The following is a 20,021-nucleotide window of genomic DNA, read 5'->3' as shown; positions in this document are numbered from 1 at the left end:
AAGGCGATGAATACACTTGTGAATTTTCTTTTTGGACTCTCACGAAGACCAGTGTGTGAAAACGTTAGTCTAAAATAAATACCTTTATTGCCTTAAATCCATGTATATGCAGTGTTCTACTTTGGATCAAATCTCCCTGATACAGGTCACTGTCGGCTGCATCTTCATCTGTATTTGTGCTCAAGACAAACAGATGAATCCGCAAAACGACACGGCATCGGAAGTAATCGTACACCTATTTAATGTAGTATACTTAAATGAACTAATTAGTGGATAATTACATTTTTCATAGAGCAACATTCCTTTCATTTCATGGATTTCTTAATAAAGACACCCTGGAAAAAAAATCACATATGCACGGATACAGGGTTAAATCTCCCAGGCATTAGCCCTAATGCTCGCTCCTTCGTCATTCTATTCCTCCAATCCTTAAATTAGCGTGGGTGTTGCTTGTGGCTGGCCCGCAAATCCCCCTCATGAAAGGCAAAAAAAAGACCAGTACCTGAGGTGTGTGTGTTTGCTGGCTTGTGTGATGATAGACTGCAGCTCGCTGGAGGCAGCAGCTCGTCACGGAGGCTGCAGCTGAGAACGGGTGGCAGAGGTCCTCCAGCTTTAGGCAGCCTGTGGCAGCGCCCGGAGGCCCCTGCAGACAACAGGGAGTCTGGGTGCTGCAGAGGTCCTCGCTGAGCTGCTTGCAGCTTTATGAAAGCTAAATGAGGAGACGGGCTTCAAAATGCTATCACACTCAGCACAGTTTCCTCCAGAGTCGGGAAACCAGAAAATGGATGGACGCCATACAGTGAGAAGACAACGTATTAAGAGCCGAGACAGAGATGCTGAGCCCGAGTGAGTGCTCTGTGATCAGTTATTATTGCTTTTTAGAAATGTATTAAGAGATAGACGGTCCTCGTCGGTGAATAAATAAGTAATACTGATGCATAATAGGTGTGCAGTGCTGCACATTTGTTATATTACCAGTCACTAGCAAAAGGTAAAATAAAAATAGACCGCAATCTGGTCTCAATCCAAAATGTCAAATGCAAGTCTCATTTGAAACAATCCAGTTGTGGAGAGTTTGTGCAAAATGATGACCCCCTAATGAAGACCTGTGTGGGCCCCAAGGCGTAATTTTAAATACATTTTAATTATGCAAACTTTAATTGAACAAACTCTGCTTTTTTTTTAACATGTTTATTATTTTTTTTCTTTTTACATTTGACATGTTGGACCAGATTCTACCCCTTGCAACAATCCCTATGCAAGATGGAATAAGCACAGTACACCTGAAGTATCCAAAGAGCACCTATAACCACAAATTCCCCATCAGCACCACCATTATCTTCAAAGATTGCAATCTGCCTTTATTGTATAATAATTGCATACCACAGCAAGTAAATGGCATCAATACTGTATGTCAATACAGCTCTTTATCCAAATAAACATAACAGTTTACAAATCAAATCAAGTTTATAATCAGTTATACATCATACTGGTGATTTTGGTATCTTATATATGGATAAGTAGGAAAATCTCCAATGCCCCCCCCAGAAAAGTTAAAACTCAGATAACATGAAATAAGTTATTACAAACGTATATACATTCAGTAAAATAGTCAGATTTAAACATGGTCTTACTTTAAAAACACATTATAATGGTCACAATCTTGAGAAAAATGGTAACAATTGGGAAATCAACATTTGAAAAAAAATATAAATAATTCTCCAGTGATCAGCAGTGTAAACGTGCTTAAGAAAAGTATTTAGTAAACAGAATACTGCCATATATGATGTTTACGGTCTTGGGAAAAAGGTAGGGCTGGGTAATTATTCAATCGTATCCTTTATGGTAATGTATCCAGGATATCATATCATGATGACATTATGATATTGTGATATTATTGTGCACAATTTTGTCATCTAAATGAACGATAACAACCACATGTTAATTTCACATCACCCAGCCCTAGTAAAAAGCCATCTTTATGTAATGTTGGAAATGAGGAGTAGAAAGCTGTGCGTCACCACCAGTGCCCCCCTGGTTTCAAACCATCCACCAGTGCAAACCATCCACCAGTGCCCCCCTGGTTTCAAACCATCCACCAGTGCAAACCATCCACCAGTGCCCCCCTGGTTTCAAACCATCCACCAGTGCAAACCATCCACCAGTGTCCCGCTGGTTTCAAACCATCCACCAGTGCCCCGCTGGTTTCAAACCATCCACCAGTGCAAACCATCCACCAGTGCCCCCCTGGTTTCAAACTGTCCCCCAGTTCCCCCCTGGTTTCAAACTGTCCCCCAGTTCCCCCCTGGTTTCAAACTGTCCCCCAGTTCCCCCCTGGTTTCAAACTGTCCCCCAGTGCCCCCCTGGTTTCAAACTGTCCACCAGTGGAAGATATGCCTGACAAGAAACCCAGTAGTACTGTTCCAATATACTGTAGTTGTTTGGAGATCTGTTCAGGAAAAACATTGTTTCCACATTCTTGTGGTCTTCGGTCTTCATCAGTGTCCACGACATTGCCATTATGTCCAGCGGGACAGCTAAGTAGGCCATGCTCTTCACTAGAGATACTATGAATTGAAAATGGGGGACCCTGATGTAAACAAGACAAACGTCTTTCTCTGGTCTGCATCCCCTTAACAATTGTGTGTATTGAGCTGTACTGTATTGTACCCATTCTGCAATCTGTTAAATAAAGTTTTCATTAATTCAATCAGCCAATGAATTTGTCTTCTTAACGAGTTTCGAGGAAGAGCAAGGGGGGAGAGCCAGGAACTCGACCTCATCAACAAGCATGCATGGTTGGGGGAGAGCAAGGGGGGAGAGCCAGGAACTCGACCTCTTCAACAAGCATGCATGGTTGGGGGAGAGCAAGGAACTCGACCTCTTCAATGCACAGTTTGGGGAGAGCGAGGTACTCTTGTTCTTCAATGAGCCATGGGCGGTGGGGGGATTGAGAGTGTACTGGACCTGGAGTGGGAGACAGAGACATGTGGTCAGATGCAGGTTAAACCCGGTGGAACCGGCACTGATGTGTCCCAGAGGAGGGTAGAGTGAGGGGACACATCAGTGGACACAGCAGGAGCACTGGGAGAAATCCCGGTGGGTCGGTTGAGTAGCCCGTGATACAAAAACAAGAGGAAGAGAGAGAGCGAGAGCGATTGAGAGTGATGCCCCCCTCTCCTCTCCCTTTTAAACGAACTGATTGATCTCAGGGATCTCACGCTCTGCACCATTGTGTCAGTGGAAAGCTAACATGAAGCTAAAAAGGCAAAAAGGAATTAATAAAAACACAAGTAGGAATGAAAGTAGGCTACAGGACATTTAAAGGTGAGTTGCATTTGTGTGCTTTGTGAAAACACTCTACATCCAGTAATGTGGCCTACCGACTTCCCTGAAGGAGGCTGAATAACTGAAAAAAGTCACACAGAACCGAACTGCCCCTTCGGAACACCGTTTCCAGGCAGCACAGAGCCTACAGAAGTATTGTGTTGCAGGAGTGTCACAAATCCCATTGAATGGGGTTAATACCAATGGGTCTCATTCCCGAACGAATTTACGACCAAACATTTCCTCTTAGGCAGATTTCTGCCCATTTAAGACATATTAGGGCTGGTAGCGCGAGTCCCCAAATGTTCCTGAGATCAGATTTGAGCGTGGCTGAGAGCAGAATTTAAGAGTGCTGAGGAGCACACGTATGATTGATTGACTAATTGAAAATTGTATTGTATTGTAACTTGACAGACTGTACAAGCAAAACTGTACATTGGAATATTGACAAAACCATACTTGGTCATTTACTGTACATTGGAGGGGGTTGATATAGCTATAAACCTGCATTCCTTCGGATATATCATTAATCAATTAAACTTATATTGAAATACACTATATAGCCTATACACCAACACTGAAATGACAGTGGATAAATAAATAAATAAATAAGAACTAAAGCTAATCGCATGGAAATAGCAAGTCTTGTGTGCGCCAGTATGGCCTACGTGTCTAATGAACAGTAGGCCTATAGGCTTAATATATTCTAGTTACTTGTTTCATTAGGATTTAGTAGATACTATATATGCTCTGTCTCTGCCCTACGTACAGTATAAGTACAAACTGTACCTATACTGTACATTGGGCAGAGCATATAGTATCTGGGTGGTTGACGTGACGTGGCCTTTTTGGAGTCCTTAGTGTCAAAGATAAGTAAATAATGAAAAAATATATGAGAAAAGTTTGTTATATTGCACAGAACATTTAGTATTATATGAATGCACAGAGCATTTTTGCGAATATTGTTCCAGTTATTCAAAAATGTCAGCCAAATGAGTAAAAGCTCATATGGTGTGAATGTCCCACGGACATTTTGCAAAGTTTGATTTTGAATAAAAACAAGAACATTTTTGCATTTGTTATTTATTTAACTACATATTGACAACTCAGATGTCTACTTGTTAATGTGATCTTCTAAAAGTCCAGGCATAATATTTTGAATGCTCCAGAAACAAAAAGGTTTTGTCCCAAAATTGGATATCATATGGTGTGACACCATTTTCATATTTTTCAACTGGCAATTGTTTGGAAACCTTTGGGGTGGAGGGGTCCTTCATCTTTTCAGGAAGTAGGACAACATCTCTGAAAAGTCATTACAAGGTTAGAAGTAGGGATGTCCGATATTATCGGCCGACCGATATTATCGGCCGATATCGGCAGTAAAATGTGATATCGGAAAATATCGGCATCGGTTTAAAAAAAGAAAAAAACAATAACAATATTTGTTATATATATATCCAGTGAAATGATTAGTTACCTGAAATTATTCCGTTTTTTGGGGTGGGAAACCCTGCATATATCGGTATCGGTTGATATCGGTTGATATCGGTTGATATCGGTTGATATCGGTATCGGAAATTAAGAGTTTGACAATATCGGAATATCGGTATCGGTAAAAAAGCCAATATCGAGCATCCCTAGTTAGAAGGTGAGTTACCCCTCTTAGTTTTCTCAATATATAAGGTATATTTTGGCACTTCCACTTTTAGACCTTTCACACTGTCTTTTGGTGTGATGCATTTTACGCAAAAATGCCAAAAATAAGATACTTTTTAGTCAATACTAAACTTAAATCTATATTGCCATGTGCCAATGAGCATGTTGTTAGCATGCTAGCATATAGCCCCAATGCACAATGGTGTGCTAAGTTCATGAAACATCATATGGTGTGACACTTCATCATATGGTGTGACAGGATTTTCTCGTCACACCATATGATTCATGTGTCACACTATATGATATGAACTGCATTTAACTACATATATAATGCTATTTCATACATATTTTATAACTAATACTTAAGTTTAATGAATATTTTGTCCTTTTAATTATATTTTATATTATATTTAATTATAAACACGTTTTCTAAGGTATACCTACTTGTATCCCTACTTCCCTACTATTCCATTTATCAAACTAAATCCATGTCTATCTACAAGATGTTGTAGTTGAAATATTTCCTTTTCACTTGTTTTTCAGTTTGAGACAGATTTCATAGAGGAATGGCAAGTACAGACAGAACAAGAGAATACAGGGAGAGGCTAAATGGAGATCCTGTAAGGAGAGAGGATGTCCTGAGAAGAAGACGAGAAAAGTTCATTTAACCATTAAACGTATAAAATATATTACTGTAGTTGTACAACATGTGCTGTACACAGGTAGAAAAGCCCAGTATATCTAGAAATCTCATAGTGTAAACACGCGTGCGCGCGCACACACTTGGATGAAAAAGGTGAAGATTTGACATGGGGTCTGAGAAAACAGATTGCTACCAGCCAACTCAACTTGAGTTTGACCACAACACATCGGATGTGCCCCGTGCAGAGTCAAGTAGCTCTCCTGCTGATGTGCCACCTGACCCATCAAGCAAAGGTCCCATCATCATTCAAGTTCAGTCAGATCTCATTGATGAAGATGGTGGTGATGATGATGATGATGATGAAAAGTATGTCAAGGGGCTATTTGTAATAGTGAAGTATGGAGAAAGGCCATATGTGGGGCAGATAATGGAAATAGATGAGGATGAGCTGAAGATGAATTGTCTGGAGCAGCTTGGGAGGCAGAATGCTTTTGTGTGGCCAAGGAGGCCCGACTGCATTTTCTACCACCAAAAATAAATACTGAGTAAAATCACACAACCCGTACACAACCCAATCAGTACTGAGCCGGCAATACATAATTGAGGCTTGTTGTTCAGTCACTGTTCAACTAAATTGCCTTGACTTACAAAATAAATAAATGTTCAATGATTATTAGAATTGATAAGACAATATTCAAATGAGACAGCACCTTGGAATTAATACAGTTGGACGATGTTTCTTCAGGTTCTTCAGTTGTTCAGAACCCAAGTGCTATTAATGTCTTTTGTGAGACACTATTTTAAAACAGTTTTTCAAAATGATTCTACTGTTATGTTCGACTACATTTAATGTATGTAGTGAATAATTTTTTTTATTAAAAATAAATTTCAATGATTATTACAATTGATTGTAACGGTTGGACGATTAATTCATATGTTTCTTCAGGTTATTCAGTTGTTCAGAACCCAAGTGCTATACGATGTATTTTGTGACACACTGTTTATAACATTTTATAACAGTTTTTCTTAATTTGAACCCATGATATAATTCATATATTTTTGGTTGTTTGTTAAATTTATTAAATACATGTTTTTGCATTACGGGTTGTTGTGTGGTGTGATTCATCATATGGCGTGACGGCATATCATTTGGTGTGACTTTCAGAATTATGAAATTATGAAGGCTTTTTGGTAAGACATGTTAAAATCATCAATGGGACAGATAAATAACAGTGTCACCAAATATTTCTAGCATTTTGGTGTTTTTATAAGAAGGTTTGCCAAAATGAATTAGAAATACATAGTTACATTTAGTGCAATCGTCTTACCATGAGTTTTGATTAAGAAAAATTATGCAAAATGTAACTAATTTGCACAAGGAAGAGCTAGAAATGTGTAGAGTAGTGATGAGGAATGCTGATAAATAAACATACATAATAAAAAATACACCCCTTTTCAATTTTGTACAGAATAACCTTCATGTCACACCATATGACAATTTTACTCACTAGCACATTATACTAATGGAAAGAAATATATTACACGAAAAAATCTACAATACCACACATATTTTTAGAAAGATAAGAGTCCGTAAAACAGAACTGAATGATTTCCATTACTCATATGCGATATATTTAAAAAAAAAACGTCAACCACCCATCTACTAAATCCTAATGCAACAAGTCATTAATGGAATAATAAGCCTATACTGCGTTCATTCATACGCCGTAGGCATTAATGGAATAATAAGCCTATACTGCGTTCATTCATTACGCCGTAGGCTACAGTATACTGCACACGCGTGTGTGTGTGTGTGCGTGCGCGCTGCGACAGTTGTACCACGATCTGTACTATATATGATGACAATACATTAATCTAATCTCATTTCGATGGGTCGCGCAAGACTCGCAAGGCACTTCTGCATCCATTTCCACACAGCTGCGTCATTACTTTGCCTTATAAGGAGCTCTGGAGGTGTTGTTTTGTATGCAAATTACCTGAACGGGAACGCGCTTTTGAGTTTAAGACAGAATGCCATTTTCCAAGCAGATATCAGATCTGTGACCGTTTCAGCCCCTTAAGACATATTACCAGCACGTTCGGGACTCAGAGTGAACTTGTCATTGATTCTGTCTCAGTCGGTTCCAAGATAAGTCTTCCAAGAGAACTCTTTGAAAAAATTTGGAGAATGAGACCCAATGTTTATCTCCTGCTAACTGTTTAGACTAATATACTTTTGTACAGTAAACCTGAAGTTCTCTCTTTCTCTCTCCCCCATCCTCTGTGTGTGAGTGTGTGTGTGTGTGTGTGTGTGTGTGTGTGTGTGTGTGTGTGTGTGTGTGTGTGTGTGTGTGTGTGTGTGTGTGTGTGTGTGTGTGTGTGTGTGTGTGTGTGTGTGTGTGTGTGTGTGTGTGTGTGTGTGTGTGTGTGTGTGTGTGTGTGTGTGTGTGTGTGTGTGTGTGTGTGTGTGTGTATGTGTGTGTGTGTGTGTGTGTGTGTGTGTGTGTGTGTGTGTGTGTGTGTGTGTGTGTGTGTGTGTGTGTGTGGACTCTCATGTTCTCCTAGCTGGGGGAGAGACAATCTAAAGCTGCAGTTATAGACTTTGTAGTGACCAGGCTCTCTGTAGCCTCTAATACATTATTCTATTTCTATAGTTATGGACTTTTTAGGCTACTACAGTTGTTTTGGACTTTACTATATAAATGGGCTTTGTGCTGATGGGCTGTCTATATGCTACTACAGGGACACTTGAGGCATTTCAATTGCCAAGGGAAAACATGAATGACAATAATTATACACTGCTTGTGATTTTGCCATATGTATTAATAGTTAAGGTTGCCATGGTAATGTACATTTCAGTAGCCTATTGGTACAGCATGCAGTGATCATGCTTTTCATAGCTTGTAAATCACCTATTAGTAACCTGGAGTTGATTTGTTTGTGGAACGGGGGTGTTTTTGTAATGTGGCTCTTTCAAAAATATTTTTGTCAATGTGGGTGAGTACCACTGGCCTAGAATATCCATCTATTATGCTTATTATAAATGGTGGTATTAGGTATGTGTGTCCATGGGGTGGGGGTGGAGGAATATCCACAGGCTGGTTGTGATGTGGGCTGGTCTGGGTCAAAGGTCCAGGGCCATTCTTAGTCCCAGTCCGTCCCTGGGACACAGCCAGGCACTGGCTGCATGAGTCCCCTCTATAAACTCTCTAAACAGTGGGGCTCAGACGGAGCACTCGTCGCAGCGCAGGAGAGAGCACTGGGGAGCAAGGGGCCCTGCTGGACGGCTGATGGGGAGTTCAAGCAACCAGCTGAGTCATGACACTGAAAGTCACGAGCGTTTGCCTGGGAACAGCTATCGCTTCAAAGGCGTTGTATGCCAGACCTCCACCAGGGATGTATCAGGATGAAAAACACAACAGAAATTATACCAGGGCCGTAATTATACAGATGAAGCAAATTATACAGGCAACAGTGAAGAATGCCTGGGAGTTATTTCAGTAAAATGCAAAGTTGAGAGACTCAGGGATTTTGAGCTTCCTGAATTGCTAAACCTGGGGGGCTTACCTTTTGAGGATCTGAAGGCACCCTGTTGATGAAATCAAGCACCTCATTGTTGTCAATTGCGTATGGGTTCCGAAATTTCTTGGTGAATTTATTGATACCTAAAACAGAAATTCAGAGTACAAAAAAAATAAAAAGTTAATATAAACATATCATTACCACTAGTCTCTTGGGGGTTAGTTGTATATCTATGATTATATAAAAAAGGAAAACCAGAAGCATAAGACCTCTGCTGACAAGGAACTTGGAGTGAGGCAGTAGTAGTGAGTGAATGAATGAATGAAAACTTTATTTAACAGATTGCAGAATGGGTACAATACAGTACGGCTCAATACATACAATTGTTAAGGGGATGCAGACCTGAAAAAGACGTTTGTCTTGTTTCCATCAGGGTCCCCCATTTTCAATTCATATAGACATTTATGACATACACAACATACATGACATTTATGGCATAGGGACATATAGGTATTTGAGTATGAGTACCCATGTTCTTTTGACTTTCACTCTTTCAGACTTAAATTATTACGAATAAATGTATTTTCACATTCTACATGGCATGATTGGGGAATTTGTCGCAATATTTGATATAATATCCTTTTTAAATGGATGAATCAAACAATCAAATTAATAAGGTGTTTAACTCACTCCATATCAAAATAAGGTAACGGATCCCGATGAAGTATATTGCTATAACAAGCACCAGGAAGGCAAGTTTGGACAGGAACGGGACAGACCAGTACTGAAAAATAAAGTATGAAGAGCAACAATTAACAATTAGATTAACATTTAAACTTTGAAAGTGCAAATATTTACAGTTTCACATGAAAATAAGTATGCAGACGACATTTCTTTTACAGTAGATTAAATATATTCTATATGAATAGAATAGATATTCAACTTAGGGTAGTGCTTACTTCTTAACTCTCTCCCCGAAGTCTGCAATCTCCTCCAACATGTGTTGAACGGTGATGAAATTATCTGGCAATTTACTCATTGCATCCATGAGACCTTTATTCTTCGGTTCCTTCGATTCCTGCAGCATTAAATAACATGTGAGTTAGGGGTGGGGGAGAAATCTATTGACATTCAAATAGATCTAATCAATTTAATAAATTACCCCAAAACATTTTCTTTGCGTGAGACCTATTAAAACGAACTGTCTAGTGCCGTCAAATTAAATTCTCGAGAATACATTGAGGTCACCCTCGTTTGCAATGTTGAGATTACAGGTGTATAAAAAAAAAGAAAAAGAAAAAGAAATTAAAAAAAGGAAATAAAGGAAAACAAAATCGGTTTAGATAATTAAACATTCATTAGGGAAAATAAATAAATAAATAAAGGTCAAAATAATCAAGATGCAGTTCCAAACTGAAGCAGGGAGATTCAAAATCATGTTTTCAAATGATTAGTACTGATTTTAGCACGGGTTGAAGATCATTCCACAAAGCTGGGGCATTGAAACAAAAGGCTGACTTTGTAAGCTCAGTCTGCACTTTGGAGACCTTAAGTCTATAGTTCCAATCTAGGAACATTATATAAGGTGGTAATTTCCCGGAGAAGACAAGCCACTTTATCATACAGGGTACAGTGGTGAGTATCATAATCTATCACCAGCAATAAATGATAGACAGAGTGGAAGGAGCAGCATTTATTTCTATAAATCACATCTCCATAATCCATAATAACCCTCTTTCTGCTAATCATTGGAAAGCCAATTATTTGCCACAATTTACAGGCAAGATTGTCCATATGGTATTTAAATTTTTAAATATTTCAAAATGGGAAAAGTAACTCAAAACAGCAATCTAGAATCTATGCGTGTATTGAATCGAGAATAGATTTTTTATCGAATTGTGACCCCAAGAAACCTAATCTAAAATTGTGAGATTCTCGAAATCGCTGCACCTCAAATGTAAGCTGTTGCAAAATAATTAACAGCAATCAATTAACTAAACAGTCTGTGGCATGAAAGGCTTCCTCAAAAGTAAATTTTTACCAGTAAACAGATTCAGCATCAATTTGGGATTTCACAGATCATAAATATGAAATCAAAGTCGGGCACTCTCAAAATCGTCTTTGGCTGAAAACCTTGGCTTCAACCGGAGGAAAGGCTCTTTAAACCTGGACTTTGCATTATCCAAAAAAGAAGAAAAAGATGAAGTGGTTCATTTATCTGGAAGCGGTTCTCAGGCTTTGCCCAGAGCCAGAGAGCTGAACTCCCACAAGGGGAGGACGGCACTAAAGTAAACAGTGGAGGCCGGGGGACTCTGGTCTGAAGATCTCCAGAGAGCCAGAGAGAGAGACTGAGTCATACGCAGCTATGCCAGACATCAGACACAGCCCCTATCTCCACATCAAACACAGGCAAAACGAGGAGAGGGGGGGGGTTTGACAAAAGAGGGTAACTGAAGTAGAGGGATATCAGTCCGAGCCATGATCTCTGTCGGCGTGTGTTGCCTGGAGATGTACGGATGTTTCTACTAAGTAGTGCAGAGCCGCTGCCGGCTTGACAGCGTCCAGACGAGGCTTCTCAGCAGAGCCTCATCACACAGCCCTGGGAAAGGCTGCGGAGGCCAATCTGCTTCAGCTGGTGGTATCGTAGCCACCGCCAAGTTCCTTACAAACCCACTGACTGCAAAAAATAAAAACCTTCAGCGGCGGGGTCAGGTTCCCACTGGGCTCAATACGATAACCACATTGCATTAGCTTGACAGAATCCATGCATACATAATGTGCACAATTCTTTTCTTTTTGTTTTGTTGGGGGGAAATGTCCTAGTTTAAAAAGGTATTAAAACCCACCGTAACACCTCTCTGTACATGCTCCACAAACCCTTAATAAGCTATTTCATTAGCTAGATATAAAGGGTATTACGGGTGTTTAACTAAGGTTATTTGCCAAATGTAGCAGAACCCTTTTCCCGCCCTGTATTTGCATATAAATGAGTTGTGACATGTCTGAAAGGCTTTGTGAGGTCTTCATTAGGCCTACAAGGCTGGTGCAACTAGATGTTTACAGAACAGCATAACTAATGACGTGCCGCAGTCAAAAGATATAAAAAAGAATTAGTAGATAATAAAAGGCTTTGTTAACATGTAACCTCGGATACAGATGTTCATCTCCCAAGTCCATGTCCTGAAACAACAATGGTAACGTGTGAGTTATAATGTGACACTTTGTATGCAAAAAGAAGAAAAAAGAAAAAACAATTACGCACAGGTCTGTGCACGTTTTGCAGCGGGAAGAGATCCTCCACTGTATATTATGCTTGCACAGTTGTATTGGCCCCATGCCCTCTGAGATATTTTAGGCTGCGGCGGTGCCCATAGCATGGTACCTCCAGCAGCAGGGCAGCAGGACCATCGTTACCACTGACCTGTGAAGATCTTTTGTTATCTTACTCATATAAACCCCCCACCCCCCACCCCAATAGCACAGCACTCTAGTGATGCTGGGTGTGGACAGAAACCGTTGCACACACACAGTGCTGTAGGATGTGTGTGTGTGTGTGTGTGTGTGTGTGTGTGTGTGTGTGTGTGTGTGTGTGTGTGTGTGTGTGTGTGTGTGTGTGTGTGTGTGTGTGTGTGTGTGTGTGTGTGTGTGTGTGTGTGTGTGTGTGTGTGTGTGTGTGTGTGTGTGTGTGTGGCAGAGGCTGTGGCTAACAGGTCATTGGGCCGGAGGCAGCTGGTCTATGGGGGAGAGACGGTGTGGGTGGGGGGGGGGGGGGGGTCTGCACTCACCGGGCTGACCCACCCAGAGGCACTCCAGGAGTAGTTCCATGAGAGGAGCAGGACCAGGAGGAGGGGCACCATGTAGAGCTCCACGAGCCACACGGTCAACAGAAACACCTGCAGCAGAGTAAAGACACAAAGAAATGTTTCCCTTCATTAAGAACATTTTTAAAAACACCTTAATCTACTATATAGTCTATAGGTTGATTGGATCCAATATTGATCACAAGGGCATTGGTCAAGCGGATGGAAGGTACCCTACCGGTATCAAAGCCTTGGCTTTCTACACATTCCCATGACTACTTTAGAGAACGGTTTCTATTCTACTCTGCTGGGCAGCCTATCTATGTGCCCCCCTGCAGATGCATTGACATTAACCACTTTAGTTTAATTGCTCTCCCTCTCTCATCTTGTGTACATTGCAGCCGGGGCGAGCGTTTCACTTGAGACGCAGGGAGTCCACGCGTGAATATGCCAAGAGCGTCCATAATCGTCCCCTAATGCAGATTCCACCTGTGTGGATTGAGGGAAACAGATAAAAGGATAAAGAAATATGGTTTTCTGATGTCTCAATTGCACGGCTAAACGGAGCCATAAAATAATCCTGTCAGAGAGGCGGGCGCCGTGCCAACCGTCGTGGGGAGGATTTACACGTTTTTAGATGTTAATAAAAATAGAAGTGAACATCTGTTGAAGGCATCACTCTCCTCTGAGGCACCGGCTGACATAAAAGATGGCAGATATCCCCCCCCAACCCACTTTAATGTGCAAAAAGCCAAGCACGCTCTTGTCTCTCTCATCGCAAGCCAAAACTCACGGCCCCCGAAACAGAGATGAAACTAATTCCCCCTGCTAAAAGGGTTATGTTTTATTAGTGGTGACTTCTGAGTGACTGGGAGAATACGGGTTGGCAGGAACGCCAAGTCACGCTTTGCTGGACATTTATATGGTAGAAAAATGCCTGCCATAAAGATTGTGATAACTGCTCTCCATTTCAACTTGAGAGGCGTTACACAGTCTTTAACAGCCGAGGGCTCGGGAAATACACAGTTTTTAACAGCTACGGGGCTCAGAAACACGATATTATTCATAGAGAATAAAAATGAAAGGCTACCAAATGTTGAGAGCTACTGAATGGGAGTGCAGGGAATTTTCTACGATCAATGTATCTGAAATTCCCCACTAATGCACGAGTGTTCTCATCTGGTACATTGCATGGTACTAATCCAACAGCGCACAGATCCCTTTGGATTCAGTAAAACAATTTGATATTGAATTTTTTTAATGCTGAGCAAGATCACTGCATAAAATTCTAGTAGTCAATGTCTAATAATCATGTTGTGGAAATAAGTATGAGCAACATAAATAATACCAGCTAGTCTGAGAATGAGCCTTTAGAATGATTAAAAATTATAAAATGAATGAAAAAAACATTCATCAAGTTGAGCAGTGGACTCAAACGTGGTCTTATCTCTACTCGGTTATTTTTCTTGTAATGTAGAGAGAATACGGTTCATTAATCATACCTGGCTGTAACAAAACACCCCTTTTCTCCTCTCATTGGACCTTGAAGAGGATGTCTGGCACAGAGGTATGATATGCAATGAATTTCAGCAGGCGAACGTTTCTATAAAAACACAAGTACAGATGGTACGACGTGTTGCAAGAGGATGATGCATTTCTCTCACCAGAAAGGTTTGACCATGGGCATGTGTGTGTGTGTGTGTGTGTGTGTGTGTGTGTGTGTGTGTGTGTGTGTGTGTGTGTGTGTGTGTCTACGTCTGTTTGTCTGCTTGTCCTGCCTTGTACAGTACTGTAATGTGTCACATACTCATCGTTGAGTGTCTAAGCTCACATGTCGTTAACACATCACTTCGTGTAATGTTATATAACATTTTAAATGTATCTCAAACTCTGTGTACGGGTCAAATTTATGCTGCATTCGACCAAATCACAAGGTGCCTTTTCTTCAAAATTCAAATGCTGGATAAAAGTTTCAATTCACATTTTTAATCGATTGTCTGGAAATGGACACACACACCCTGTCTCTACACAGCCTGGGTACACACACACACACACACACACACACACACACACACACATTCAAATAACACGTTTGTGTGGCATTTTTCACACCAAATTGAACAAACTGTACTTCTGGCCTCCGTACAACATCATCATCATCATCATCATCATCATCATTCATCATCATCATCATCATCATCATCATCATCTCTCTGCCTTATTAACCAGCCTCCACCAAGCTCCACGAGAGGGCTGACAAAAAGCTTTAGCGCCATCTACAGGACGTTGTCGGTAAAAACACAAGGAACTTTCTTTGACCCTTCCTTCTGCCTAGTACAAACTCATATGGTGCGGTATTGATCCGATCTTAGTGGAACGGAGGAACGACCGCAAAGTACTCCCGGCGTCCACTTTCCAAACGCGCACGATGGCGTCAACGAACTCTACACCACCGTCTTCTTCTTCTTCTTCAGACGACATCGTCTCGTAACCGGACACACGAGCGCAGTCCGGAAGAAGCGCTCTCTACCTCGTAAGGGCCGATTAATTGGAACGGTCCGCCAATGGATTAGTTTGCAAGTGTGACAGGGTTAATGAGTTGTCACTGGGAAGTAGGACAAGAATACACTTCCATCTCAACTCCAGTGGGACTGTCTCCAGCTGAGGCTTAGAGTGTCTCTGTGTCCAGAATACATGAAATGCTAGAGCTGGGTCACTAAAGAAACTGGGAGGGAGGGAGGGAGGGGGGGTTGAGATGACTGAACCAGCCTTGCTTCCATGCCTGCCTAGTGCTTGCCTTGCTGCAGCACCAACTCAGCATTGATTAAAATTCTCGCTAAGTGAGTTCAAGGAGGGGTTGGACTGACTGCAGTTGTCTTGCAGGGTTTAGGGAGAGAGAGAGAGGGAGGGAGGGAGAGAGAGAGAGAGATGCAGATTATGCGCATTGAGGAAACACTTAAAACACCTACCAGGAATGCCATGAGACTCCTGCATGGATTCTCCCACTGTAAGCAGGTGTTGATGTACCGCATCTTTGACTGTGGGGAAATTGCTTTGCAGAGGTGAATTACCCGGCCAATAATGCTTGACATTGCTTTACATTGCTTGCCAATGTTGCCATTGATCTGATGGAAAAAACAGGAAACTATCTCAAAAATACATTAAACCCATTTGAAAATAACATTTTGGACCCATATTTTGGTGAATCTAGATACAAGCACAAACGCAAGCCTAAATTCAGAGCGCATCAGAATAACTTCAACCAAGGCCAAAGAGATCCAATGGTTATAATGTGCGTATAGATAATTATACATTATATTATATACAGTATTAGGCTCTACCCGTGTCATCCGATTATGAATGACTGGATCATTTATACATTTACAAGTTTTGTACAACAAGACAGCAGGAAGGGCACAACTCTATCAGCTGAGTAACAATGTTCATCAAAGTGTTGAGTGCTAGTATAGTATATTAGGAAAAGTGCATGACACTGACAGTATGGTTAGTTAGGGTTAGAGTTTTTTTGTTTGAACTATTACATCCAAATCAGTTTTATTTAGATGTACAGCTCTGAATTGAAAAATACACCCTGTATCCCAATAAAATCACCATGGTTACGGTCATAGTGTCATATAACAAAAGCAGGATAGCCGGACCAGCACTCTCAGGTTCAATAGTTTTAATGGCAGCCTGAATTGGAAACAGACATGTTTCGGAACTATGTCCTTCTTCAGTGATATGGCTACGGTCATAGTGTCCTCATATCCCAATAAAATCACCACGGTTACGGTCATAGTGTCCTCATATCCCAATAAAATCACCATGGTTACGGTCATAGTGTCCTCATATCCCAATAAAATCACCATGGTTACGGTCATAGTGTCCTCATATTCCAATACAATCACCATGGTTACTGTCATAGTATCCTCATAACCCAATAAAATCACCATGGTTACGGTCATAGTATCCTCATATCCCAATAAAATCACCATGGTTACTGTCATGGTGTCCTCATATCCCAATAAAATCACCATGGTTACGGTCATAGTGTCCTCATATCCCAATAAAATCACCATGGTTACGGTCATAGTGTCCTCATATCCCAATAAAATCACCATGGTTACTGTCATGGTGTCCTGAGAGTTGTTCCACTATTCACCGCCTATGGAGCAGTCCCAGGATTTGTCTCTCGATGACATCATCACTAGAGTCTTGTCTCTCTAATACCATATGAGGACGGGTGTTCCCTTTAAGGAGTGCACCCAAGCAAACAGACGGTAAAACTGTCTGGAGCACCGTCTGATTAGCATAACCAAGCAACGGCATATAGAGGCAGGCCTATAGCCAGCTTGAATGTGGGCCTGTTTGGGCTTTAGTGAGCATGTTATTGTCTGCCAACAATTACTCTTTGTTGGAAGCACAGACAGCCAGGCACCCTGTCTAATACACTGTATATCAAACTAATGCAGTGCAACTGTATGCGGTGACCCGGGTGCAGGTTAATTCAACTTCAGCTCTGTGGGTACATTTTCTTCCAATTAAAATAATGAAACTTCCCCTCCCCCCCCCCCATTTAAACAAAAGGTCTTCATAGCCAATCCATAAAGAAATAATTGAGGGTGAAAGTTCTGTTATTAGTCAAATGAATGCTGTTTCAATTCCCATTTTGAACTGATTAAGACTGATTGATTTGAGCATACAGTTAATGAATTTATCTCAGCACTAATGGTGGTCTGGTCAAACCTTTTTTGAGAACTTATTCTCCATGCATTTTCTCTCCTTGGGTTGGAATGTCCTGTAACTTGCTTTAACCTGGAAAAAAAAAGAAAGATTTAAAAATATATATTTTTGATCTTGAATCTCCAGCTAATTGACTGTACGCCTATAATGGATGCCAGCAAGCTCAAAAGTTATTGACTGTGGCGCTGTGATGAGGTCATCTTAGCTCCATCTGCTGTGGCACTACAGTGGCCCCAGCCAAGGCCTTGCAGACGGCCATATCGGAGAGGATTTAGCCATCTATAATAGCCATCATGGCCTTATGTCCTAAATTGTGGGTCAGATGTTTTCTACTTACAGGGTTAAAAATAACCTCCAGCTCCAGCGATATGGTCCCCGTTTTACAGAGCTTCTGTAAATTCTCTGTTTTCAGTGGGAGGGAGATCTGCCGTGCAGAGAGGAAGGACATTGGGTGACGATGAGCATGAATTATGTTGGATTACACTTTAGAAAGTCTTTCAACTGTAGGATTGTACTCTTTTCACTTTAAATCAAACTGATACCATGAACAGAGATTAGTCTAATGTCTGTTACAGTGACAGTATCACAGCTGAATAGTTAAAAGGGCTAACGACGTACAGAAAGCAGAGGAATGGCCACGTTGCCCCGGAAGTCTGGTGCCTTGCCTCGGCCCTCGTTGAAGGTGGTCACCGGCTCCAGGACTCCGTGGATGTCTTTGACGGGGCTGAGGAGAGAGACAACGCTGTCAGTTCATTCTGGAAAAAAATCAACAGACATCTTGCAGTGAAGCTATTTGGATAAGATGGAGCCAGGCCTGGCACTGACATGGTAATGACTGTGTTCCACTCTGGGACCAGGGTTTTGTAGATGGTGCAAGTTTGCAGTCTGTCGTTCCCCTGTTCAATCACACAACAAAAATAATTCCTGGAAAAACAAAAAAAACAAACAAACTAACAAAAGTTAAAAAAATATATATATATATACGTAGGCTATTCTTTCAAAATGTGAAAATGTTTAGGTTATATTAATTTGCCAAAACAATTACAAGAGTAAAGGGAGTCTCCCTATACCTATACCATTGACAGGCAACAGATCGTCGGCCCTGATAACTTTCACTTGTAGGAAACCAACATCATGCAGGTTTTCCAAGGATGTGTGTGTAGACGCTGTTGGGGGCAAAGATGCGAAACATGAATCATTACTCATCGATCAGTCGTGCACGTCATAATCGGATATATTCTTTATTATAAAACACTGATATACTGCATCGGTGACCACCCAACACTTTTCTCCTTGGTGACCAAGTAACAGTCATTTACACATTAAATATGAGAATTAATATTCTCATGGTTGGTGCTTAGTCATATACTTACATATCTATCCAACATGTTGTTCTTCGAGCCGGGCTGATCGGGCTCATCATGATCCAGGCCGGGCGAGGCGGATATGTCTGAGATGGAGACGCCACTGCATGCGCGGCGTTTCACATGGAAAACTAGGCGGCCTTCGCTATTGTCCAGAGTGCGGGTGTACTAACAGCTTGCAGTCGTTTACAGAGACCGTGGAAATGTCCGCCTCGCACCTATTCACAGGGAAACAAAGACACAAAGTGGAATAGATGCAAAGTGCCATGGCTGTAAGCTGCCACTAGGGGGCAGGAGTGGCTCCTGACTGACTGAACGTGTGAGTGACAGCATCGACGGTATGAATGAATGAATGAAAACTTTATTTAACAGATTGCAGAATGGGTACAATACAGTACGGCTCAATACATACAATTGTTAAGGGGATGCAGACCTGAGAAAGACGTTTGTCTTGTTTCCATCAGGGTCCCCCATTTTCAATTCATATAGACATATGACTTATGATTATGACTATCTGTATGTCATGTATGTCATATATGTCTATATGAATTGAAAATGGGGGACCCTGATGGAAACAAGACAAACGTCTTTCTCAGGTCTGCATCCCCTTAACAATTGTATGTATTGAGCCGTACTGTATTGTACCCATTCTGCAATCTGTTAAATAAAGTTTTCATTCATTCATTCATTCATTTATGACATACACAACATACATGACATTTATGGCATAGGGACATATAGGTATTTAGTACTGATACATTTGTGACATAACGGTATTCAAATATACAGTACTGTTACCCCTAGATCCTGACAGAGTATATACATAATTATGATGGGGAGGGGACTGTACATTAGGAGGGGGTGGGTGGGTGGGAGGGAAATATACATACGGCGGGGAGGAGACTGTCTATTAGGAGGTGGTGGGGGTTTTGGGCATTTACGGTGGCCAGTTTCGAATTGCAGCCT

Source organism: Notolepis coatsorum (genome assembly GCF_963971535.1).
Source record: "Notolepis coatsorum genome assembly, chromosome: 20".
NCBI classification, from domain to species: domain Eukaryota; kingdom Metazoa; phylum Chordata; class Actinopteri; order Aulopiformes; family Paralepididae; genus Notolepis; species Notolepis coatsorum.
This window is presented reverse-complemented; position numbering follows the sequence as displayed.